Source organism: Homarus americanus, unplaced genomic scaffold, assembly GCF_018991925.1.
Source record: "Homarus americanus isolate GMGI-L3 unplaced genomic scaffold, GMGI_Hamer_2.0 scaffold25827, whole genome shotgun sequence".
Classification (NCBI taxonomy): domain Eukaryota; kingdom Metazoa; phylum Arthropoda; class Malacostraca; order Decapoda; family Nephropidae; genus Homarus; species Homarus americanus.
The window spans coordinates 3985806-4013601 of NW_024738300.1; the positions used below are offsets into that span (position 1 = coordinate 3985806).

The following is a 27796-nucleotide window of genomic DNA, read 5'->3' on the forward strand; positions in this document are numbered from 1 at the left end:
ACCAATATGCGCACCTCTTAACTTAAACTTAAAACACTACTCTGGGGAATAAAAGTTATACATGATATAGAAATTATTAGAAACACAGGCAACAATAAATTTGAAGTATTAAGAAATGTTGCTTGCACACATGAAACAGGCCGTAAGGGCTTTCACAAAATAATATCAGTCACTTAGGAAGTGGTATTAAAAAATAAGAAATTAACTACTCTACAATGAATAGGCCTTAAGGGCTTTCAACAAAATAATAGCACCCCAACAGATGCACACTTCCTAACCTAACTTAACCACTACTCTGGGGAACAAGGTTATACCTGAGATCAGAATTATGAAGAACAATTAGGTGCATTAAAAGAATCAAATCACAGCATCACTCTGGTTCCACTTAATGGCACAACCATTCAAAAACAATACTATCAAAATTATTTAGGACTATTAAACTACACACGTCAAGATAATATCAGTCTGAGGAATGGTGTTAACTGCACCCGTAATAAGGAAGATAAAATGTTCCTCTAGGTATCTCCTAGAGTCCTAGACTCACGGTCTCAGTGTGTGACCATTAATATACTCAGATAGCCTCAGTGTACTCCCAGTGCGTCCATGGGCAGGAAGAGAGTGAGCCAATCAGACCTTGTGCAGTTGAGAGGAGCTTTAGCTTCCCGTTAGCAAGAGGGTTTCACTAAGCGGCTCGGGACATGTGGTGTTGTGAGCCGACGTCAGCTGGGCACCCAGACGGCTAGATTCCCTCAAGAGATCCTTTGGTACCCCGCTAAACAGTGACAGGCCTACACTGATCGGTCCAATGGCGACAATCGCCACCCTCAATCATCAACGGCAGTCTCAAACGGCAGTCAATCTCTCTCAGTCAACTCCGGTCAACTCCGGTCAACTCCAGTCAAGTGGGTTCTGACGGAAACCCTGAAATGAACTCACTGTTAGCTCTTGTTAACTTTACCACTGCCCTATCTAACCCTGTCTGAGATCGAATGAGACTTACTTGTTATACTGCAATAGCGCAGCACAGGTGACTAGGCCACGTGACTATTTCTGTGACAGACGCGCAGGGACGTCTTGTTTTGTATGAATCCTCCCCGCGACTGAGACCTAGCCAGCGTCGCCTCTCCTCAAGGCGTTAGCTTAGGCCTACGTGACATATTTTCCGCCGAACTAATAACTCCTTGGGACACCCGTAACATTATTCAGACTGATAAACGATCTATAATAATTTCAAATTCAATAATAGTCCCTTACTTCATGAATCGCATCATTATTAATTCGATAAATTACATTTAATATCATATAGGCCTAGTTCCACAATCTCTCTCTATGAGCAGGCAGCGCTCTTTTCCCTCCAGCGACCTTGAACGCTCAGTGTTGCCAATGGCGGGGCATTCGAAATTACTCGGAAATTTCTGAGTATTACATATATATATATATATATATATATGCTGATAATAGTTCCCAAGCGCTTTCGTGTAATTCACATCTTCATATATATTTATCCTTTTCGCGCAGTGATTTAATATATATATATATATATATATATATATATATATATATATATATATATATATATATATATATATATATATATATATATATATATATATATATATATATATATATAGGATGCATGTAATTTATAACGTACAAGTGTACAATACATTTTAATCATACTAATCATATATCAATAAACAATTAAAGTTTTGAAAACTCATGTTCGTCTTATACAGGCTATGAAAACAAGAATTAATGAATATTTTATTTTGTTGGTGATATTTAGTGAATTTATAAAATTTTAATAACGGATCACATTGAAGAAATATATAATAGACCTACAAGAAAAAGCAAATGTGATAAGACCAAATTACAATTAACGTGATATTGTATTATTACATCCTACATATATAATTTGATCAAGCAATACATAAGATGCTAGGAAAAATATAAATTACGTCATGTTATGGAGTGAGTCCTGCCTTGCCCTGTTACAGTTATATTAGACTTTAAAGATACAAATATTACTGCTGACACAAAAATGCAAAGGTATGCGGAAGTTCCAAATGATAAGCCCTGATATATCAAACCAATGTCATAGTCTCAATTCAAGTAACTATAATGTATTCAATTATTTGTTTAGGTTCTTAATATGGTCATACAGTAGGAATGATAAGATGTCACTGGTATTTGTTCATACGCTATAATAAAGATAAAGCAAACGGAATAATATACTTTTAGTGTCTCATAATACCAAAAACACCTATAACAGGCTATAAGCAGGATTCAACTGTGTTTGTCTGTAATACTGAACCAGAGGACCGTAATATAAATTAATTAATTTATTGAAAGCGTTCACTTGTAAATGATGGTGCACTGGCTTCGGGTGATAGCACATGTGTTGCTTGTAGGAAATATTGAATGACCTGGTTGCAGGTTGTGACTGTGAGGCCGCGGCAGCTGCCACTTCTAGTTCCCAAGATGAAGTGCGAGGCCGTCTACGGTAAGGTCTTGTGGCCACTGTGCCTTCCTCCTGCCACCTCCTTATCCACCTGTATACGGTGGTCACGCTCGCCCCACTCTTACGGGAAATTTGTCTCGCCGACATGCCAGTCAGCCACATCCAAACGATCTTGGCGCGGGTCGCTATCACCTCCGAATTACATGGTGCTTCCCCCCTCATTGTCTGGACCTGTCAAGTAGGAAATTTAATAGAAAATAGAATCTAGCTATCATATTTGCTGTGCTGTGGTTCTGAAGAGTATTTACAAATCTCAGTGCTTAATCAGATTTATCTCTAAATAATAAACCATTTGACACAAGTAAACCTCGAATTCTCTTATAACCTCTCTTATTATACCCAACTTGGTACGATGCAATATTTTGCTTACCTTTTATCCCAATCAGTGATTACATTTCAGGTGACGATTACCAGGTATGTTATTTTAAGTCCTAGACCTTCATAACTTATATTCAAAATTCTTAGTCTTTCATTATCGTCATTCTACCCCTTATAAACCTCTATGATTATCAATATACCAACCATAGACCTTAATTATAATCATTCTACTACTCTTACAATCCCCAAAAAGTCATCATAGTATTCCTACCACCGCCAAGATTGGCTTCCTATCAGACTCAGGGACACAAACTCTCGCCCAGCCAGCCCCCATTAAGGACTTATACAACCAAAGGGTGTGATTTCTCGCATGCTTTATCCTTTACTTGAGAACGATAGACGATTATGATTAATTTTTTGGTAAATTCACAAAAAAAAAATGATAACCTTGTCCATGAAGGAGAATTAAACCCGCTAACTTGATAAACTCTAGACCTGTGTGGTGATTTTGCACACAGAGAAGATTTTCAAACGGGAAATTTAACTGACTATTGCAACCTCAAAAAGAGTGAATTTCCTTCTAATCTAAGTAAAGTTTTTTCGATAATCTCATACAATCAGTGAGGCAGAAGAGACCGTGAATCTTTTGACGTTAACATAAGTCATATGTCATTATATTTACTGATAATAAAGGTACGGCAATGAAGATTGTATTTATACTAATAATAACTCTAGTTTGTTCAGTATTATTAATAGTAGTAGTTTTAATGTTATGTTTTTGTAATTGTTAACATTATTATCTCTCAATATTATAAGTAGTAGTGAAAAAATATATAAAAAAAGGTAAACAAGAGCCAATTAAAATTGTTAATCAATTTCCCTCACATCTTCCAAAAATGGCTGTAACTCTTATAATACTTGAACTAGTAGAGTATTTAACAATTATCATCAAACACCTGTCGTAACAAACCTACACATCAAGACTGAAATCAATCCATCAAATCTGTGAATTAAGTGGAGACAAAGTTCGACAAGGTTGAACAAATGGACAGACCAACGGCTTCGCTGTTGTATCCTGAACATTCAGTTAGTGAAATAAAACAAACTCGTAAGAACCAGAGTAATTAGATGAGCTAGAGGCATGACCAACTTCTTCCCCCTCTTCCCGGCTTAACATATTTATAAGCGTGTGGCATGTGTGTGTTATCACATTCATTTCGTAGAACCTGAGGTTGATGATTTATGAAATAACTATTCATGGATATTATTTAAGAAATATATGAAGGTAAGAATATTCATTGAAGATTATATTGCAAGCATCTGAATATTTATCAGTATCGAGAGACTTTATATTTTGGAAAAATGCACACACACAGTGACCGGAAGCACAGTTGTACACCCTACAGTAACAAGTGAGATTAAGACCTGACCCAGTAGAGGTCACGGTCACAATGAAACTGAGTTCTCACCGCTGTGTGATTATTCAAATCGGCTCCATGACCATGCTAACTCAAGAAACTACACTCCAGCCCGCACCTGTTCAAACATAGCTGTCTCGACACACCCTGTTTACTGCTAATTAGTGACGACGTCTACCGGCATGACGCCGCCAATATAAGAGGCCGACAACTCCTACTCAGAAACAGACAGGGAGACTCAGATCACAGGGGCAGACGGAGTCACGCTCGTCACTCGTCGAGGTCGGGAGGGGGACTTCCCTCTCCAGCACCGAGTCCCCACCTAGCAGTCTCCCACAGGGGACAGAGTCCAGCAGCACCTGCAGATATTCTCCAGCCGCTGGGCCTCCCTCAGGACACACGTGAGTCATTTTCAGAGCAATCCATAGGGTGAGTTACTTACTGTGGGAAGTGTATCCATTTCATGTTTGTGTCCGAGAGTCAGTGTCTAGTAACGTCAGTATAATGATCTATTAATGTGTTCATGCCATTGAGTTAACTAATAAATGGTGTTTAGAAGTATTCCCCAAAGAATATAATACCAAGTTAAATAACTAATCGGCCACGCTATCAAACTTTCCTCACTTTACAATCCTACAACGATAAAAGTGGTCACAAGCAAACAAAGAAATACAGCTGCTCGCACATATGCACATACAGGTACCCATAGGCACTCACACACACATAAATACAGACAGACAGACAGACACAAACACACACACATTGCAATATATACAAAGAATTTATGATTCATTTCTAATTAAGCCAAATTAATCTTACACAATACAATACTAAAGAAAGCAAGCACTGGTAAGTTCAATTTGCAGCGCCCCCATGACATGCTACGAACAGAAGTTCAACAAAAGGACAACCAATGGTCATTACTGCATCCAAATTTCAGCAAGTAAGCAAAAACAAAAGGAGCAATCAACGAGTACCTTCTTTTGTACACACCACGCGAGGAGTGTTCAACATAGTACATGCTTTGTTCGGGTAATTCTTCAGTCTTGCGTTATAAAAGTAATATCTTAATCAATTTTTCTTTAATGTATTTCTTTTTTTTTTTTCTTTTCTACGTTTATTTTCATTCTTTATTAAATAGTTATATATTTTGTCCTTTTCAGTACTTTCATGTATTGTCCACCGACCCCATCTCCTGTGTTTATTTGTGTACATTTGCTAATAACCACATAGAAAAAAAGGAAACATGATTTCTTATGCCGTTATCAGCATAGTACATGTGTGTGTGTGTGTGTGTGTTGGGGGGGGGGAAGTATGCGTTGACACATATGTAAATTCAAAAACACAAACCCACTATTGGAGGAAGCAAACTCAGAAGAGGAGCACTATATTTCAGCTGCTCACGGCGGCCTTTATCAACAGATTGACACACAAAGATACAAAAATGGAGGAGCAAGTTAGGTCACATGTCCAGGTGGTTCACCACGACTGAATTTAGGTTTCAAATACTCTGGTAACAATCTTGTTCAGTCTGTTCAGATATTATGTCAACAGCCTGAACCAACATACTCCCCTCAGCAAAGCCTGGAGGGACATAATTACACTCAGAGGTAAAAACAGTGGACACATCTCTCATCCAAACCAGCTATGAGAATCGAAAGAGCTAATAGCATCATGGGCTGATGTCTCTAGCTACAACATGTTACCAACTAGGACTCAAGAACTCTTTGATGCGAAATCTGTAGAGAAGTAATGTCATTAATTTTATGCTGGGCAAAGACCAAGATGAGTGTGATGTTCCGTATACTGTACTGAGTGGGAGCATGATGCGCCCTCGCCAGTGATCGGTCCACTGCCCCTGGTGAAGACGGAGTCACCTAAAATATCGTTAGACTACTAAGGCGTGTGCCGGGCAATCCATTATTGGCAATTTACAATATGACTCATGCCGAAGGCCAACTACTCACATCATAGTCCAACAGTATTATTCGTCTCATATCACTAACCAGCTGCCTGTGTAAGACCCTAGAAAGGGTGGTTCTTGGTACACTCTTATAACGAATCAGAGAAAAAATGTGTCCTAACATAAATGGCTTCAATCATGGTAAAATGCACATAATTGCGCCACTACACATTTAACTGTACGTGGTGATGATGAAAGACACAGATGTACAACATTTCTTGACCTAAAAGCTGCATTTGATATTGTCAATAGACAGCTTATATTGTATGAACTAGCCAAAGTGGCTATTGGAGGTCGGCTGTTATACTGGATAAGTGGTTACAACTTGTCTCCCCCAAGGTGGAGTACCTAATCCTACTTTGTTCAATATTCATATGAATGCATTATTAAAGTCAATACCAGACAACCCCAGAAATATCACAATCAGCTCATAGTAAAATGCAAACCACCCTTAACTATGTCCCCATGTACACGTAGCCTGTGACAACCAAGGTCTTATTATCTCCACTGAAAAAACTAAGGTGTTCAACAATCAAGCTGGTAACCGCAAACGTGGCGCCGCCAATTTTAAAATAGATAACAATACTATTGACTATGTCTCTTCTTTAAATATCTTGGTCTCCATCCCTTGTACAGTACCTTACCTGCCATACAACAATTAACTTTCCAGTGTAGTGACAGACTGAAACTCCTTAGAAGTGTTGCGGTGTACAGTCAGCAAAATATTATTCTGCACCTTATCGAGTTTCTACAATATGACACACCGGACCAAGAAATCTGAAAACACTCATAAGTCAAAGCGGATGTTGGTAGCCCTGGCTTCTTCAGTTGCCAGCTACTCTGTAGATAGTATTTACCATAAGGTGTTTCACTGTGTCTGCGTGCACAATGTGTTACAAGATGCGAATAAAGCAGTTAACATGATATAACTATATTTATAAAATAATCTAATTAATATCAAAAGCAATTGCCATTACAACTCTTCCTGCTTGCTCTGATGGTCTGCCCTTTGCAGATCGAAACTGCTCCGTTTCTAACGGATTCATTACATTCTTTTAAACAATCACACTTCCTCTGGCGAAATTCCTTGCTACAGTGTGTTAAATAAAACTGACAATGCTTTTGCTTTGTGAATTTTACTACCAGTTACCCCCGGAAACCCCCTATTCTTATCATATATTGTGACATATTAAAGAGATATAGCTCGTTTCTTAACTCACATCTTTCCGGTAGCTCAGCTACCTATGCGTAATATTGTATAACTTTCCTACGTCACAAATGCTTCGGTTTTTTTCTGGTTGAGGTCTTGTATTATGACACTTCTCATCACTTTCTCAGATAGTGGTTATAATCATGAGTATTTACACAATTTCGTTGTATCTCATAGTATGCGAAATTCCTTTACAGCACATCAGTTTATAGAGTGCCTGCCATTTCTACCGTATGTGGGTAACTAAACGTAGTACTACGGTATAGTATATCATGCGATGACATTACCTGGTTTAAGTGCTATGGGTTTTATATGTATTCCTGATAATTTCTGTGGCTACTACACATGATATCATGAATAACAGACATTAGTTTTACAATGAATCATACAATCAGAGACACCAACCTTACCAATACATGGGGTCAGTCTCGCAGTGTCCGTTGCGAGAGCCATCGCACCCAGGGGTGCAGAAATCTTTTTTGCTGACTGTACAACCCATATTATGGTACTAATATTAGATTTGTTAAAAGATTTCTGGTAAATTACCACGCATCAGCTGGTCCAGCCCTGGTCCTTTGTGACAGGAAGGGCATTGACAAACTCGGAAAAATTTAAACCAAAGCACTCAGAATTATTCTAGGCTCTCCCATGAGCACTAAAATGGTTAATTTGAGGAAAGAACTAGGTATACCAAGTGTCAGATAAAGAATAATTTAAGTCAACCTCATGATATCCCAAAGCTCTTGGGTGATGATCCTAACAACATTGTTTCCTTAAAATTGGTAGAATATATAAGTCATGGGACTGGTGAATCTAATTGGAACTAAACCGCATTTACACATATGTGGTTGTACAAAGTTGAGGCACAAGAGCGCCTCCTACCACTCTGGCAGACAGTTCCCTCACTTGGATTACGCAGTTCGATTCTGGTCACCGTATTACAGAATGGATATAGAATCCTAGGAAAGAACTCAGAGGAGAATGACAAGACTAATCCCGGGCATTAGTACAGAGACAGGTTAAAGCATCTTAATTTGTACTCCCTCGAGAGACGTAGAGTGAGGGGCGACATGATCGAGGTGTATTAATGGAAGTCAGGGCTAAACAAAGGGGACATTACAAAGGTACTCAAACTTTCCAACAAGGAGCGAACTCGTAAATATGGTTTTAAATTAGACAAATTTAGATCTAGGCGCAAAATAGGTACACATTGGTTTAGAAATAGAGTAGTGAACGACTGGAACAAGTTACTAAATATCATCATTAACTCAAATATGCTGGATAGCTTCAAACTTAGGTTGGATGGGTATATGAGCAATAGGGGCTGGGTGTAAATGGGATTGCCCAGTATGGGCCAATAGACCCGCTGCAGTTTCCTCCACTCTTATGTTCTTATATCACAATACCGACATACCCGCCTAAACGATTAATTACGCAAATTCATTATCTGCAACACACTGCCAAAGTGAGAGCTCTTGAACACATACACACCCTGCAGACTGATGATAATATCACACAGACCATCTACACTGATGGATCTCTTAGCACCGCCTGTGGGAGGGCTGGAAGTGCTGGCGCTGTGGTTGTGACTCAACGGTAATACATTTGAGAAAGGAGTATGAATTAACAACTAAACATCCACTCTAAAAACTGAATTAGTTATCACACTCACAGCCATTAAGTTTGTTGAAAATGCTGTTACTGACAATCTTACCATCACTGATTCACTGTCTTCACTAAATGCACTTGACACCCACAACATAAGTTGTCATAGAGCTCAAAGAACATGACAGAGTTGATGCCCTCGTCAAACTCGCGTCTAACAAAGGCTCTGTTGAATACAATCTGGGTATGTCAAAAAGAACCCTTAAAACTGTCACAAGGAAAGAACTTGTTGGTGAGATTGATGCAAGCAGACAAATGCAAACAGGAAATAGTCAATCCATTGTTTACCATGATGAAATGTATCAAGTGAAACATGTATATTGAGCAAGTAACAAGATCACTAGAGTACAAGATGTTGTAACCGCTAGACTAAGATTGGGATATAAGTACCCCTGACAGTATATCCCTCAAGTAGATGTGAACAAAACTAAATGTAGTGTATGGTCAGACAAATGGCTACACACTCAAGCACTACGTCCTTGACTGTGTGAAGATAGAACCTTTTAGGGACAGGTCCAATCACACTGTGCGTGAAATGGCACAACACTTTATGTCTAATAGCAAGATAGCTGACATACTAAGACTGTATCCACTTTTTTTAGGCATTATTTTATTCCACACAGCCTGTTCAACCTGCTTGTTAAGCGCCGTGAACCTCCATTGGGGATTGCCCATGCCAACTATGGGGTCTGAGTAGCATCTTACCGAATCCAGCTAGGAAACACCAGGCTATATATATATATATATATATATATATATATATATATATATATATATATATATATATATATATATATATATATATATATATATATATATATATATATATATATATATATATATATATATATGTACACATATGCAAGTAAATCACTGTAGTTGCGCGTGATCCAGGTATATGCTGATAATCGCAAGGAAAGAAGAAAACAGTCTTTACTCACCCCTGAAGATGTGAATTACGCGAAAGCGCTTGGGAACTTCGTGACCCATCTCAGTTGCGACCTGATCCAGCTTGGAGAAGGTCGTCCCACAAGTGATCCCGTTAGAGACCAAGGAAAATGGCCGCCTTGGATCGTTGTGTCTTAAGGGAAGAGGAGGGGAGTGTGGGGAGAAAAGACCTCCTTGCCACTCTGTTAAGGCAGCTGGGGCAGTTGAGGAATGAGGTTGACACTCTAAAAAAGCAGGCGTGGAGAGTGGTTGTCTCCAAGGGGACTAGGGTCAGGCTCAGGAAAGCTGACCAGGGTGTGGAGTGTAATAACCCTTACCAGGTGCTGCAGGAAGCTGGCGAGGAAGATAAGAGGCAGGACGGTATGGATCAAGGAGAGAAAAGGGCAGTTGTACAAACCCTGCCCACAAGTAAGGTCGTGGTAGTTGGGGACAGCCAGGTGAGATTTGTAGATAGGGCTTTTTGTGCGAGAGATAGGAAATGTAGGACTAAGGTGTGTTTTCCTGAGGCTGGGATAGGGCATGTAGCCGAGAGGTTAGACAGGGTTTTGTCAGGGGAGGGTACCATTCCAGTAGTGTGTCTTAGTGTGGGAGGAAACGACATAGGTAAGGTTAGGAGTGAGGAACTTTTCAAGAGGTATAGGGAGGCGCGGGGGAAGATTAGAGATAGGAGAGGGATCCCGATAGCATGTGGTGTCTTGACTAGAAGAGGGGTTGGTCGTGAATGGCTGTCCAGGGCAATTGCTATAAATTGCCGACTGGAAAAACATTGTGCAAACAATGGTTGGGCATTCATTGATAACTGGCAACGATTCTATGGCAACGACTACCTGTACAGTCGCTATGGAGTACACTTGTCTCGTGAGGGGGTAAAGACGTTGTCTGCATCCCTGGAGCGTGAATTTGTCACTCCGAAGGGGGGGTTTCGCCAGTAGAGAGAGGTCGGGGAAAGTGGGAGTCAAAAAACAAGCAGGTCCTGGGAAGTAAAATTAGTTGCTCAGGACAAGGGGTAAAACAGGACCAGGGAAGGGTAGGTTTAAATGTATACGATACAAACAGTAGGAGCGTTAGAAATAAAATAAACTTGCTGAGAGCAGTTGTATGTACCGAGAATGTAGACGTCATAGCAATCACCGAAACTTGGATGAATCTGGCGTGCAAATTTTTTTTATCAGAGTACCACATAGAAGGGTACAACCCTTTTCACAAGGACACTGAAGGTAGGAAGGGGGGAGGGGTCGCACTCTTCGTCAAGGAAACATTAAAATGTTGTATTAATAATTCAATAAAGGGTGAAATAGGAACCGAGTCTGTGTGGGTAGAAATCACGGAAGGAAGAGAAAAACTAATTATGGGAATGATTTACAGGCCCCCAAGTCTTGGCAAAGAAGCAGCTCAGCCCATATGGCAAGAAATGAGTAGGGCAGCAAAATATAACAACCAATGCATTATGGGGGATTTCAACTTCAGAAATATTGACTGGGACAACATTGTAGGCGACTATGAATCTGAAGACTTCCTAGACGCAGTACAGGACAATTTTTTGAAACAACCAATTACAGAACCTACTAGAGGTGACAATATATTAGACCTAGTATTAACAAATAAAGAAAATATTGTCAGAGATATCACAGTAGGGGAAGAACTAGGTAACAGTGATCACAGAGAAATCAGGTTCACCCTAAATTGGGAAACGAAAAACAATGACAATATGGTCAGAGTCCCAAACTTTCGGTTGGCGGATTATCAGGGGTTAAGAAGGTACCTAGGTGAGGTCACCTGGGAACAGTCACGTCAGTCCCCAGTAGGAAGGGGTGAGGTCATAGATGACACAACAATTGATCATGACTAGGGCCCGGATAGTTATGCACTAAAAAACCATGAAATATGCATGCAAATATGCACTAAAACAGGGGAAATATTCATTTATATGCACTAAAATGTCACTTATAAAGCCAAGAATGCAGGTTATACGGAAACAAAATAGTTAATATAAACTAATGTTAATGTTTATTAAGCAATATACGTAATGTATTTAACATATATATGTGAAAGTGCTTCAAAAAATATATATGAACATGCATTTACATTATAGACTGACATATTTTCAGACATTACAGATTGTGGTTGCATTTGATGATGACATGGTGGCGTAAGTTCTCAAAGTTAAAACTCCGCCTGTTGTCTGTCAGCATAGCTTTATATTCTGAGAACACCCTTTCTACATCACACGAGACGATTGGTGCATGTTTCATACAGAGGAGGTCTGACATAGTGAGTGGCTGTACCGTCTCGTCAATAATAGCATCCAGTATACTGTTCCAGGAATGACTTTAGGCACTTGTTATTCAGTTTATGCAATGGAATATCCGCTGAAACAAATGCCTTGCACAAATCTGCATTGAACTGGGAACGATCAGGCCCTGACTTACTGGAACATGCAAGAAGTAGTTGTTGCTCCTTTTGTGCACTATTGGACTTAACAGCTTCGAGTCGGATGTGTTTGCTTGTTTTAAGGTGTTGTTGGACTTGAAATTTCTTGCTCGCTGTCACTGGTGCTTCACAATATTTACAAAACAGTACACTTCCATCAGTAGTAAATGCATCAAATTCCTTTACATATGATCTCAGCACTTCATTTTGGTTTCTTTGTACTTTCGGCATTTTCACGAGCAGCAGAAGAGAGTAGCTCCACACAGCAGCACTGCTCCTGACTGACTAACTCACTAGTCCAATGAGTCATGACCAGGTGTGGAAACGACAGATTAAAGCGACGTGACCTCACCTCCCTTCACCTAACCACACCTCACCTCACCTCCCAGTACCACGTGTGCTCATTCAGTGGCAACAAAGAGATACTGCCAGATGAATATTTTACCAAAATATGCATTTATATGCAGTTATCTAGGTAATATGCACTTATCATAGAAATCACGCAAAATATGCATTTGCATATGAAATATGCAAATTCATGACTATAATATATTCACTAGTATACTACATAAAGCACAAGAACAAAATATACCATACAGAAAAATTAGGTCAAATAAGAATGAGCCAAGGTGGATGACCAGAAAACTTAAACATGACATAGGAATAAAGAAAGGAATATATAAGAAATTAAAGGGAGGGGAGGAGCAGCTCAGAAATAGGTATAATGAACTATCTAGGAATGTTAAGAAAAATGTAAGGAAAGCAAAGAGAGACTATGAAATCAAAATAGCAAGAGAATCCAAGGCGAATCCCAAGGGATATTTCCAGGTGTATAGGACAAAGGTCAAGGACAAAGTTGGGCCTTTAAAGTCCAGAGGTGGAACTGATATTTAAGGGAAAGGAAGAAGAGAAATTAAAGAATATCACTATCAGAAAAGAGGATGCTCTTAAGAAGATAAATAAACTGAAGAAAACAAAATCCCCTGTGGAAACAGGCAAATGTAGTACCCATATTCAAAAAGGGCGACAGATCATCAGTGTCCAATTACCGGCCGATCAGTTTGACGTCAGTAGTGGGGAAATTTCTTGAATCAATTATAGCAGATAGCATCCGATCGCATCTAGAGAAAAGCAAATTAATCTACGACTCTCAACATGGAAAATCTTTTCTAACAAATCTGCTAACGTTTTTTAGGAAAGTCTTCGAGGTAGTAGATAATGACGAAAATTACGATGTTATTTACTTAGACTTTAGCAAAGCATTTGACAGAGTAGCGCATCAGAGGCTTCTGAGAAAAATTAAGGCTCATGGTATCGAGGGGAAAGTTTTAAATTGGATAAAATCATGGCTCACCGATAGAACGCAGAGGGTCAACGTAGATGGTGTTAAATCTGAATGGGGCCGTGTAACCAGTGGGGTTCCCCAGGGGTCAGTATTAGGCCCACTCTTGTTCATAATCTACATAAACGATCTAGATACTGGGATCAGCAGTGACATCAACAAGTTTGCGGATGACACCAAAATAGGGCGGCAAATTAATTCAGGGCAGGATGCAAATGCATTACAGGAGGATCTAAATAAACTGCAGGGGTTGTCTGAAAAATGGCAAATGAAATTCAACACCAGCAAGTGCAGCGTACTTAATATTGGAAGAACAAATACTTATAATGTATACAGCCTTAACAACATCAACCTAGAGAAGTCGACTTGTGAAAGAGACCTAGGGGTACTTTGTAAGCCCGGACCTACGGCCTAGAAAACAGTGCGTTAATGTTCGAATAAGGAAACAGAGTATTGGGTTTTATATCTAGAAGTGTAAGTAACAAGAGTGCAGAGGTCTTATTGCAACTATATCTTGCGCTAGTCAGGCCGCACCTCGATTATGCGGTTCAGTTCTGGTGCCCCTATTATAGAATGGATATAAATTCACTAGAGTCGGTGCAGCGAAGAATGACAAAATGATTCCGGGACTTAGAAACCTTCCATATCAGGATAGGTTAAAGAAACTTAACTTGCATTCCCTAGAAAGACGAAGAGTGCGGGGAGATATGGTAGAAGTATTTAAGTGGGTGAAAGGAATCAATAAAGGGGATATAGATAAAGTTCTTATAATATCCGAGCAGGATAGGACTCGGAGCAACGGATTCAAGTTGGATAAGTTTAGGTTTAGGAGGGAGATAGGAAGAAACTGGTTCACAAATAGGGTGGTGGACGAGTGGAACAAGCTTAGCAACTTTGTAGTAAGTGCGGGAACTCTGGAAAGTTTCAAAAGGAGGCTAGATAGATTCATGGATGATAGAGAGTGGTAGTAACTCTCGACAGGAGCTGCCATGCACAGGCCAACCGGCCTACTGCAGACTCCTTATGTTCTTATATATATATATATATATATATATATATATATATATATATATATATATATATATATATATATATATATATATATATATATATATGTGTGTGTGTGAGTGTGCAAGTAAATCACTGTAAGTGCGCGTGATCCAAGTATATGCTGATAACCACAAGGAAACAAGAAAACACGAAGTTCCCATGGATGAGATAAATCTTGATAAATTAACACAGGAAAAAGGAGCACCTTATCTTTCGTCTCTATTCAATACATCTTCAGAGGCAACTCAATTACATTGACCGAGAGAGGCTTAAGTACACAGGGTGACCTTACTAAACATGAGGTCAAGTCGTAATCATGACATCCACTAATCCGCACACCAACACCACCACACACGCAAGGGAGCTTAAAAGAAAGGGCGACGTAACTAGTCATATCAAGTCATGTCAAAAACATGGGGCCCACCAATCATCTATCCAACATCTAACTCCAATGCTTTCAAAACATTTTTAACCTTGGGTCACTGACAAATATATTTGTGTAACATATTATCAGTTTTGTACTAACCATCACTAAGGTTTATAGAATTCAATTATCTAATCAAACTTGCTTCAACCAGAAGTCTTTCTGTGACACATGGTGATTTATACACTTCTAAGCTGTTTTCTTAATCTATGGGATGATTATTGTTCCTAACATGAACGCACAGATGAAAAATAATATAACACACGGATGTATTTACTTGTTATCTGTTTATATTTAATAAAACGCTATTATAAAGCTTATTTAATATATTGACACTTCAGTAAATTTTTAGCGCATTTATATATTTATAACATGATATAGTTAAACAGACCCAAAGATTATCCTTACATGTGTGATCTATTGGACCACATAATACAGTGGAACCTTAACTAAATTTGCAAAGTATGGTAACCCATCCCATTAAAAGTCGATCAAGCTTAACTTACGCATTGAAACTGAAGAATTCTTCTCGTCACGGCAGCACTGAGTCACTGTTCCCCACCTGGGTCAGACTGGCATATTTATAAGCGTGACACAAGGGGGATGCGCAGAAGCTGGCTTGAGACGCAGCGTCATATTGTATTTACAATAACTTTAATAATACTCGTCTGATATAATTTTCATATATATATATATATATATATATATATATATATATATATATATATATATATATATATATATATATATATATATATATATATAGTTTAATTAATGGGCTTGTCCTTAGCGAATCTCAAACATAAACGTATTAGGAAAATCATCTTCAATGCGTAGACATACAATACATATTTATTTTCAATTAGATATTTTCAAGAACATAACCTTCATCATCAGTGTCACACAGAAATGAAGAAACAATATCAGTGCAAAGTTTAATACAGCGTAAAAAATACAAAAAATTCTCGTGTAAGAAATGCAATGATGTTTTTTCTGTAAAACAGTTTACAGAAAATGAGAGGATTAAAAATTAAAACAATAAAACTACAAAAAACATTAACTAACCTTAAATTTAATAATCTAATCTAAATTATATTATTAGATTTTAAGTTTGATTTAGTTGGATTTAGTTTACGACTGTTTATGACTACAAGGGTCCCATTTGACGAGTTGCTTGAGTTCCTCGCTGATTCCTGGAGGACATTCCCCTGCCCGTCTCAAAAAAAATGTTTTCATTTAACTTATCAAACTGTGTATTAAGGAATGTAAATTTGAGTTCAATGGAGAATATTATGATAAAAAAAATTCACATGGCGTTGGGTAATCCGCTTTCACCAGTATTAAGCAACTTATATATGGAATTTTATGAGAAGAAACTACTAAGTAATATTTTACCACCTTCAGCAGTTTGGTTTAGATATGTAGTTGATGTAGTATGTCTTTAGCCATGTAATGAGGACTTAAAAGTTCTTCCACCACTACTTAACAACTTAGCCCCTCGTTCAAATTCACAGTGGAGTTAGAAAGTGACTATCAATTGTCGTTCCTAGACTGGTTGTTCTACAGAGGAGGTAACACCTTTAAGTTCAATATTTATAAGAAACCTACTAATTTGTGTTCGTATATTCATTATTATCTTGCCTACTATAACAGAGTTAAACAGTCAGAATTGTCATCTGTTTTTACGTGCTCTACTAATATGCAATCCGGAATTCGTTGATGAGGAATTTACATATATCTATAATATTGAATTGAAGTTAAAGTGCCCTAGATCATATATAGATATATGTCTTAACATGGCCAAGAAATAATTTTATAGAACTTATCCTAAAATGCCGCATGACAATAAGAATTTCTTAGTACTACGTTTTAGCGAAAAATTCGGATCACCTGAAGAATCGTCACCCCAGAATGTCCACCTGAAGAATCGTCACCCCAGGATATCCCACCTGAAGAATTGTCACCCCAGCCTGCTCCACCTGAAGAATCGTCACCCTTGCCCACAGTGAATATGATTTGTATAATTAGGATAACATAAATATATTCCTTTGTGTTATGCATCTTTATTGTGAAAAGCTTAAAGAAAAAATAGAGTACACGATGATGAATTCAATCTTAATTACCTAAACTAGCCTAACCTAACCTAACCAAGCCCAACCCATAATAATAATAATGGATCACCTGAAGAATTGTCACCCCAGGTGTTGCCACCTGAAGAATCGTCACCCCAGGATATCCCACCTGAAGAATTGTCACCCTGCCAAACTCTGGGGTGTCAATTCTTCAGGTGATCCAAAATTTCTCTCAAATTCCTCTACAACTGAAAATATGGAACGTAAATTAACGCTTAATAACTTTTGCACTGTAAAGCATACGTTAATTAAGAACTCTCCCAGCAAGGCAGGTGGCTGCATTTGCAAGGTTCCATGCAAAGAATTTAGTGTATTCTACTTAGGGCAGACGAGCAAAGATCTTTTAGCTAGACTTGAACAGCATAAATATAGTGTTAGGACAGGCCAGGAATCCAATGCTTTGTTCGTTCTTATATTGAGATAAGAATCATAATATTAACTGGGCTGATGCCTCCTCAATTTTAACTTGTAATTCAATTATCAAGAGGAACATTATAGAATCTAGTAGCATTAAGCATGCTGAATGTGTTAGCATGAATTTCAGTAATGGTATGTACAAATCGAAGAATTTTGTGATTAAGAAGATTTGTAACCAGGTGAAAGCGTTGGGTAAGTACTTAATGACTTGGGTATAGTGGACACCAGCTGTCCCTAGGGATTTGATCTCACTCTCCTTTACTGCATATATTGGCCTTGTTATTACTACTACTACTTAGTCTGTACTCCCCTGAAGATGTGAATTACACGAGAACGCTTGAGATCTTCGTGTTTCTTTTTTCCTATGTGGTTATCAGATTCCTCTAAAGCGTGTGTTTCAGTAATTGTACAGTGCGCGTGGATTTTAACGAATTCTTTAAACAAATTGAATTCGAAATCTTTTCACTGTTGGTTCTTATCACTGAAATATGATAGACATCTTTTTTATAGAATTGAGCTCCGTTTATGTTTTTTTTTTCAATTATTAAAAATGTAATGTCCAACTTATGTGAAACAAGTTCTTCTACAGATGATTCATAAAACACAAGGCGCACCCATGTCTACTTAAGCTGATATCAAGTTTACATTCGGCTTATTAGGTAGTAGGTTGTAGGCAGCTATCAAACAGGGAGGTACTACCGCCTGGGAAGATATCGGAAGCATAATGTGTTGTCTAATGGTAGACCCTGCTGCCATATGGCATCACAAAAATTGTGACCAAGTCCCAGGCTGCTGATCTGACTTTCTGCTACATTTACACACAATTGCAGGGTCTCAATTGTTTCTCTTACTTTGACAACACAACATACAGTACAAACTGTACAGTATATTGATCCTTACTATTGATCTTTTTAAAAAAATTTATTTCTTTATGGTTCTTTATTATTATTATTATTATTATTATTATTATTATTATTATTATTATTATTATTATTATTATTATTATTATTATTATTATTATTATTATTATTATGAGTGTTGTTGTTATTATTAGTATTGCAATAGGCAGGAGTATTTATATAAATGGATTAATTACATTAGATTTATATACTCTATCACCCACTATAACTTTCCACTCGCTAGATTACATAAGAACGCAAGAAAATAAGGATTCTGCAATAGGCCGGTTGGCCTGTGCATGGCAGCTCCTGTCGAGAGTTACTACCACTCTCCATCATCCATGAATCTATCTAGCCTCCTTATAAAACTTTCCAGCGTTCCAGCACTTACTACAAAGTTGCTAAGCTTGTTCCACTCGTCCACCACCCTATTTGTGAACCAGTTCCTTCCTATCTCCCTCCTAAACCTAAGCTTATCCAACTTATATCCGTTGCTTCGATTCCTATCCTGCTCGGATATTATAAGAACTTTATCTATATCCCCTTTATTGATTCCTTTCACCCACTTAAATACTTCTATCATATCTCCCCGCACTCTTCGTCTTTCTAGGGAATGCAAGTTTAGTTTCTTTAACCTATCCTAATATGCAAGGTTTCTAAGTCCCGGAATCATTTTCGCCATTCTTCGCTGCACCGACTCTAGTGAATTGATATCCATTCTATGATAAGGGCACCAGAACTGAACCGCATAATCGAGGTGCGGCCTGACTAGCGCAAGATATAGTTGCAATAAGACCTCTGCACTCTTATTACTTACACTTCTAGATATAAAACCCAATACACTGTTTGCCTTATTTCGAACATTAACGCACTGTTTTCTAGGCCGTAGGTCCGGGCTTACAAGTACCCCTAGGTCTCTTTCACAAGTCGACTTCTCTAGGTTGATGTTGTTATGGCTGTATACATTGACAGTATTTGTTCTTCCAATATTAAGTACGCTGCACTTGCTGGTGTTGAATTTCATTTGCCATTTTTCAGACCACCCCTGCAGTTTATTTAGATCCTCCTGTAATGCATTTGCATCCTGCCCTGAATTAATCTGCCGCCCTATTTTGGTGTCATCCGCAAACTTGCTTATGTCACTGCTGATCCTAGTATCTAGATCGTTTATGTAGATTATGAACAAGAGTGGGCCTAGTACTGACCCCTGGGGAACCCCACTGGTTACACGGCCCCACTCAGATTTAACACCATCTACGCTGACCCTCTGCGTTCTATCGGTGAGCCATGATTTTATCCAATTTAAAACTTTCCCCTCGATACCATGAGCCTTAATTTTTCTCAGAAGCCTCTGATGCGGTACTCTGTCAAATGCGTTGCTAAGGTTTAAGTAAATAACATCGTAATTTTCGTCATTAACTACTACCTCGAAGACTTTCCTAAAAAACGTCAGCATATTTGTTAGACAAGATTTTCCCATTGGAAACCCATGTTGAGAGTCGTAGATTAATTTGCTTTTCTCTAAATGCGATTGGATGCTATCTGCGATTAGATTTAGATTACCCCCGAGGGGGCTAGTTTATTGGGCACCCCGTTACATCCTTTGCAAGGTGAAGCGCAGAAGCGTTTACACCGCCCATCTGGGAAGTATGCGGAGCTCATGCTTGCCTTTATGACTCATGCATTAAGGGCGTAAAACCCTGAAGGGTCATGGGTTTTGTCAGCAAGTTACATAAAGTGACAATGATGAGTGTGTGGGGGGAAAATTCCCGGTACAATTTATCTGTTTATGGCAACGTGTGGCAGGTCCCTAATAATGTCAAGTGCCAGGCTTGTCACTAGGAGGAGGGATATCTGGTCAGGGAGGGAAGAGGTGTTGGTAGCGGCAAGTGAAGATGTAGTGAGAGAGGGTGTGAGAGTCGGTTGACCACAAAGTTTACAAACAGTGCGGCCAGGCTCAGGGTTGCCAGTGTACGAGGCGTGGCGAAGTACAGTGGGGGTGGAGGTGATATGGTGTAGTGGGACAGGTACAGTAAGGGTGGAGGGAGGCACATAGGCATTGACAATATTGAGGGACATACCTTTTAGTGTGATTGTGATGGCGTGTGCGTCGACATGCCGGTGGGATACGGGTAACCGAGGGTGGTGTCCTCAGGTCCCTGGTGGAGGCAGCACAGACACAGTAACGGGCGCGGCTTGCCATGGGTGGAGGACAGGTTGAGGCACCACGTGTCGTGAAGATGAGGCAGGACTTCGCTCGGGGCAGCAGGACACACCAGGGCAGGCCCTGTAGGTGCTACACCAGTAGTGAAGGCCGCCGGCGATGGAGTAGGCCGTGAGCAGGGGGGGCTCACAGGGGGACTACCAGCTTGTGTCAAACCAGAAGAGAGGAGTTAATGGGTGGCAACAGAGCGCAAGAATAGGTCGGAGATGGTGTTTTTTTTTTTATTGGGCACTCCCCTACATCCTTGTGTAAGGTGAAGCGCAGAAGCGTTTACAGCTCCCAACAGGGAAGCATGCTAAGTTCATGCTTGCCTTTATGTCTCATGAGTTAAGGGCGTAGAAGCCTGAAGAGTCAGTGGTTTTTGTTATCAAGTTATTGGAAGCTCCAACAACTCCCTGAATTTGAATTCGCAACTTTCGACTTACAACAGGTACCTACTTTACTGCTAGGTGAACAGGGACTAATGGGAGATAGGAAGTAAGTCCAAACAACTTCCACCGGCCCGGGAATCGAACCCGTGACATCTTGCTTGCGTGGCAAGAGCGGTACCGCTTCTACCATCAGTGAGGTCCCCGCCATTAAGGTTGAGGTCAGAAGTCAGACACGAAGGTGCCAGGCCAGCATTCTACCTGCTGCCGCCTACCTACCTACCTCCCTCTTACGTATGGGACTATAAAGGTCAATTTACCTCGCATCATAAGAGGGTTGCGCCTCCCAGCCACTGTTCACCACCTGTACGACACACACCACACACTAAGGATAACCAAACTAACTTATACAGTATTTCGCGCATTGTGAAACAGGGTGTTATACTTAGTGACTTCACATCAGTGTCAGTGAGCTATGACCATGTGTAAAGTGGTATTTGTGGGTGTAGTGTAGTAATCAATGTGACTTCTGGCATCCACAGTGCCCTGGTGCCCGCGAAGCCTACTCCTGGGCATGGCCATGTGACTCCCAGCCTCACTCTCCTTCCTTCCCCTCGCTCGGCTGATGGTTGGCGCTTACCACACGTGTTAAAGACTTCATGTGGTGTCTCATGTGAGTACGGTGGTTATACTGGGCTGGTGGGAACAGGAATTTAACAGGAATTTAAGAGTGAGTTGGTGAATATTGGGTGTAACTCCTATCAGTGTTACTCAAAGCTCACTTCAACCACCTCAGCCCATTCACACAAGTCCCTGTTACCCGGACACCTCTGGCCTACATACCACCTCTCTGTCCCAATGTATAAGACCCGGATTCCATTTAAAACTAACCATGGCAGGAGTCGACGACGGGTGTCGCTCTGCTGATGTTTGTGACGAAGGAAATGAAGGGGATGAGGAGGACAGTCATGGCGACACAAAAGCTGGCTTTCAGAAGTTTAAGACTCGTCAGCAGAAACGCAAAATGAGGACCCGGGGAAGGAAGCAGAGTAGAGCTAATAGGTGCATCCCTCCCATCGCTCCCCGGGCTAACTACATGAGCCTTGCCTTCCTCGAGAACACAACCAATTTGATGAAAATTAAGTAGTTGAGCGCCCTGAATGAGGAATATTGCAAGACTACGCTGAATGTTGTCATGCCAGGTAGGGCTCCTCATTTCGTCTATGTAGGCCGAGAGGAGACGGATGCTATCCAACGCTTCATTGATGGAAAAGTCGGCTGACTACATCTCATTAAGCGAGATGAACCTGTCCAACCCCAAAAAATGAAGGAATACCTTGTCACCCACTTCCCCAAGGGTATTCCCCCCATTGGCGCACTGTCACTTCTGGGCGTCCACAGAGTAAGAAGCCTATATAAGGATGGTGCACAACTTAGTAGGATCATCATTGTTTGGAAAAGAAAGGAACCACCTCCTGAGGAATACTGCTCTTCGGCAAGTATGGTACCCCTTGTAACATCAGTCGGTGGACTCCCCCTCCCTCCCCCCGTGGTGTGCTACAACTGCTTTGGGGGTCAATCATGTGGCGAAATACTGTCACAAGACAGCCACCTGCGGCATCTGCGTAGGAATGCATAGCACGAGGAGCTGTCCCACCAAGGAAGCTGCCTCTCGGGAGGGGAGAAAGCAAGCCCCCCCCACCTGGGAGGCAGTGTCACAGGTGCAGGGAGGCGGGAGTGATGGCCTGGCACCCTGGTTGTCCTGGGAGGCCGCCTCCACCCACAATAGCAGTCACACTCAGTGATGCCAACGCGGCCGGATCGCCTCCACCACCTGAAGTCAACAGCCACAGTGACTCTCCTTCGTTAGCCAATGCAGGTCAGGTTAAGGCCTGCCAAGTAAGTGTACCAGTGTCAGTGGAGCTTCTGAAGGAGCTGGTGCCTCCTCTCATAATGATGCGAACTTGAGGGTGAGTAGCCAGAGCGAGACCGATAGTGATGGAAACATGATTGGGGAGAATGAACCCCAGACTGCCAGCGTGGTCTCTTTAATAACCCCAGTTTTGAAAACTATCCATAACCCTGTACTTCTTCCAATATTTTCGGAGGAGGAACTCGCGGGACTAATGAGGGAACCTGTGTATAAAAATCCTACTTGAATAAGGGCTGTGAGATGCATTATCAAGAACTCCAGGGGTGATAAATTTGGAACGGTTAACTTATTGGTCAGGTTGATCTAGGAAGCCAATGCACGACTCTCTATACTCAGTTCAATGTGAAACGAGTAATACGAACGCTTAGGTTCATTTCATGAATCATCTGGAGTGTTAACCACAGAATTAATGACCTACAATGGTTTGTTAAAGTTTTTAACATTGATGTAATTGGTTTACAAGCACCTCACACGTCAAACACCCAGAAGAAAGCTGCACCCAGGATAGCTGGGTTTACAGCATTTGATAGTGAAGCAGGAAGTGGTCTGCTCACTTATGTAAAGAATGATCTGGTCTGTAAATGGATCAAAACTCACAATGATGAAAGTATACACTATAAACAATTTACAGTAAAGGTAGCAAACAGTCAATTTTCGCTGTATAACATCTATGTTCGATGTAATGAGCTGCAAACGGACGTGTTACCAAAGCCATCAGGTAACAATGCTATACTGTGTATGGGTAACTTTAATTCTCGTCACACTGTCCTCGGTGATGTCCAGTGTAACTCTAATGGGAGGGTGTTCGTGTATTACATCAATAATCATAATATCACTGTATACGACACAGACAAAGTGACACATCTGATGGGGGGCAGACTTGATTATGTGATTGGGTATAACCTAGTAGACAGTAATGTCAAGGCTTAAGTGATCTCAGACCACCTAGTCAGTGATCATTATGCAATACTTACTGAATACACTGTTGTTGATGTCAAGTGTGAACCCCATCCTAAGCTCAGAATTAACATCCCAGATAATCTTAAGCTGCACTTCAAGGCCTACATCCACAGATGGTGTGCTGGATATACACCTGGGTCAGTGGATGAATTTTGCTATGATCTTGTAAATGTCATTACCACATATTATACCACCTGGGTTAAGTCAAGGAGGAAGGGGGGCAGCACTAAACCACCTCTGTGGAGACATGACCCCATCCTCACCAAAGAAGGAGAGAAGGTAGAACAGCTTGCCAACACTTACAAGCAAAATAAAACTAGTGATAATCTCCTGGCATTCCTCAAAGCTAACAGAGCATTTCGTGAACTCAAAGGTCAGGTGAGAAACACCTATTGGAAACAATTCTTACAGGGGATTAATAGAACAATCACTCTAGCAGAACTGTGGAACAAAATTAGAGCCATTACCAAGTCACCCACCCCAGTCAAACTTCATCACAGCCCTGCAGAATATGCTGACATGCTATTAGATCAATGTTCTAGTGTGTCACAAATCACTTCCCTGCCTCCTGACATGCAGCAATATCTTAAAACCACACACATTAATAGGGGTTTCAATATTGAAATAGCCTGTACCTCTCCAGACCTTACCGACCAGTGTCCTATAACGCACCACGAGCAAACAACAGCACTAATAAAAGGTGAACCATCCTCCCCTGGTGAGGATGGCATAACCTATAACACCCTAAAATAGTTAAATGAGGTCCCTAACCATCCACTGCTTGACCTGTATCAAATGAGCCTCACACGGGGTATTCTGCCTAAGACATAGACTCATGGAAACATAGTTCCAATCCCTAAAGCTAACTCTCCAAACTTCAGGCCCATTTCACTCACATCCTGTATGTGCAAAGTCCTTGAAAGAGTTGTTCTCAACCGTCTCATGTTTCAAGTCAAAGACAAACTGGCCTCTATTCTGTATGGGTTCATGCCTGGGCGTACCATGCGGACATGCTTTGCAGAATATCTTGTTCACTCAAAAGATAAGACACAAACAGCCTTCATTACTTTAAATCAGCCTTTGATGTAGCTAATAGAGACATTATACTTGAGCAACTAGCAAATTTTGGCATCATAGGTAACCTGTTGACATGGATAAAGGGTTATCTGTCCAACAAGTATGCCAGTGTTCTGTTTAGGGGAGTCAAAAGTACCAGAATGAGAACATTTGAGCTTGGCACGCCTCAGGGAAGAGTGTTGAGTCCTATGCTCTTTAATATACTGATGCACAAGCTTATTGCTGACCTTCCAGTTCAGCCAAACGAGGCTGTAATATGCTATGCTGATGATATCTGCATTATGACACAGACCAAGCTAAGGCTCCAAGCTTTGCTGGATGTATTTGCTCAGAGGACTGTGGAATGTGGTCTCATATTATCTGTTTATTTTTACATTAACAGCATGTCCTTGGAACTATGTAGCTCCTATAAATATCTTGGAATTTGTGTGAATAATACAATCTTTGTCGGCAACTTCGTGCCAAACTGTTGCAGCACATTAAGCCCCCCAGAACCGTTGTTGGCAAAGGCTATGAAATTAACATCACCTATGCTCGTACTTTCTATCTTCACTTCATTCGTTCTGTAGTTGACTACCATGCTCTCCGTCTTATGACTATTCCTCCTAAACAACTCAACAGACTTGTGGTAGTGCAAAATGAAGCCATGGGCATCATTCTAGGATGCCCCAAATCAACCAGAATTGTAAACATGAGAAAAAAGCTCGGGCTGCCCTCCCTATCTGAGAGGATAGCTCTACTTAATACTATGTTTTGTGTCAAAGCTCAAACTGAGTTGATGTTCTATATAAGTAATCCTGACTATCTCGCTAACCTTCCACAAAAGACACTCTTTGAGTCGTGGCTTCATAAAAGTTTTGCAGATCTATTGAAACTGAATGTCCTAATCACCCCAGACGAACCCATCAATGCCATTCCTCCTTGGCTGGATATATCAGTTCCTATTAATTACACTCCTGTTGGTAGTAAGCAAATGTTAAACACAGATGTGATGAGATGTGTCACACTAGAAACTATTAACAGACACAGAGAGAGTATTAAATCAAGTGAATTTTATGCTTTTACTGATGGTTCTGTGCAGAGAAACACAGGTAGAACAGGCTATGCAATTGTAATATATAAAGAAAAAGAGATGATAGTGTCAAACAAGCAAAGGCTGAACAACTGGGCCTGCACAATACAAACTGAACTAACTGGAATCTACTTAGATACAGACTACCTTAAAGAAAATGGATGTGGGGTAATATTCTGTGACTCTCAAAGTGCTTTGAAATCAATGAACAGCCTGTCAGGTTCTATGTCTAAAGTTGTATGTGATGTTAAAAGAAATGTGATAACTGCCAATGAGAACAACTCTCGTATCGAATTTGTGTGGATTCCGTCCCATGTTGGAATTGAGTATCATGACCGTGCTGATAGACTGGCCAATGAGGCATGTAAGAAAGAATATGTTGACCGTGACCTTGGCCTGTCCAATGCTGTACTTAAAAACATTCAAGTCAGAATCATTGAACTCTGATCTAGAAGAACTGAGAAATGCAGAGAGACCTGGCAGTTGTATCATTAGAATATATGACAAATTTTGTTACAAGAGGTACCCGTTTGGCCAGCATAAGGACAGAACTGGACAATGTGATGTAGTCGTGGCCAGAATTAGGCTAGGATACAGACACATCTGACAAGTTAGTAACGCTGTACCCATACCGGAACACTCAGCAGGTGAACTTTGTGATAAACCTTTGAAGCATACACTTGAACACTATGTTATTGAATGTGACACTGTCAAAGACTTCAGGCCACCTGGTTTATTGTATCATGAACTTTGTAATTATTACATTGAATCGAAGGTGCTTGAGGACATTCTTTCTGTCCATCCCAAATTTGCTAGCCCACACTGATTAGTCTTCAATTAGAATATAACGTCCAATGTATATGAACTCACTGTCTTGCATGGCAGTGAACAGTGACATCACCCACATGACTCTGACCTATATATACTGCTAATGAATATGATGTATTTCTTTTTGTACGAACCTCTGTCCTTCATGTCAGTGAACAGTGACATCACCCACATGAATCTGACTTATATATACTGTTAATGAATATGATGTATTTCTTTGTGTATGAACCTCTGTCCTGCGTGGCAGTGAGAAGTGATACCACCGTCAGTGTCAAGACCTGGCTGAATTACTCAGAATAGGCAAACTGTACTCCAAGCTTTGTCAATAAATTTGTTGAGTAAAAAACAACTAAAAGGTAGCATATTCACAGCACGTGATATGGTGTGCCAACGGGAAGTCACGTCACTTAGTGCTGAGTTAAGCATTAAGTAACCGGTTCTCTGGCCACCTATTGCAGGCAGTACTTTGATAACACTCACTAGACTCTAGACTGTAGAGGAAGACGTTATTGAGAGCCACCGTGGATGGTTCCGTCTTCCCTCGAGGTTAGGACGTCGGATATATATCCATTCTTCACTCGATAGGTTCCTACTCAT

At 40.3% G+C, this 27796-nt stretch overlaps 1 protein-coding gene across 1 annotated transcript in view; it reads right to left on the minus strand.

Annotated features, from left to right (window-relative positions):
* The window catches only part of LOC121873796 (glutamate receptor ionotropic, kainate 4-like), a 53323-nt gene extending 37492 nt beyond the window's left edge, over nt 1–15831 (minus strand). The window contains exon 1 of the mRNA XM_042377499.1: nt 15796–15831. The gene's annotated coding sequence lies outside the window, so the exon portion shown is untranslated. The remainder of the gene's footprint in view (nt 1–15795) is intronic.
* Nucleotides 15832–27796: the final 11965 nt, after the last annotated feature.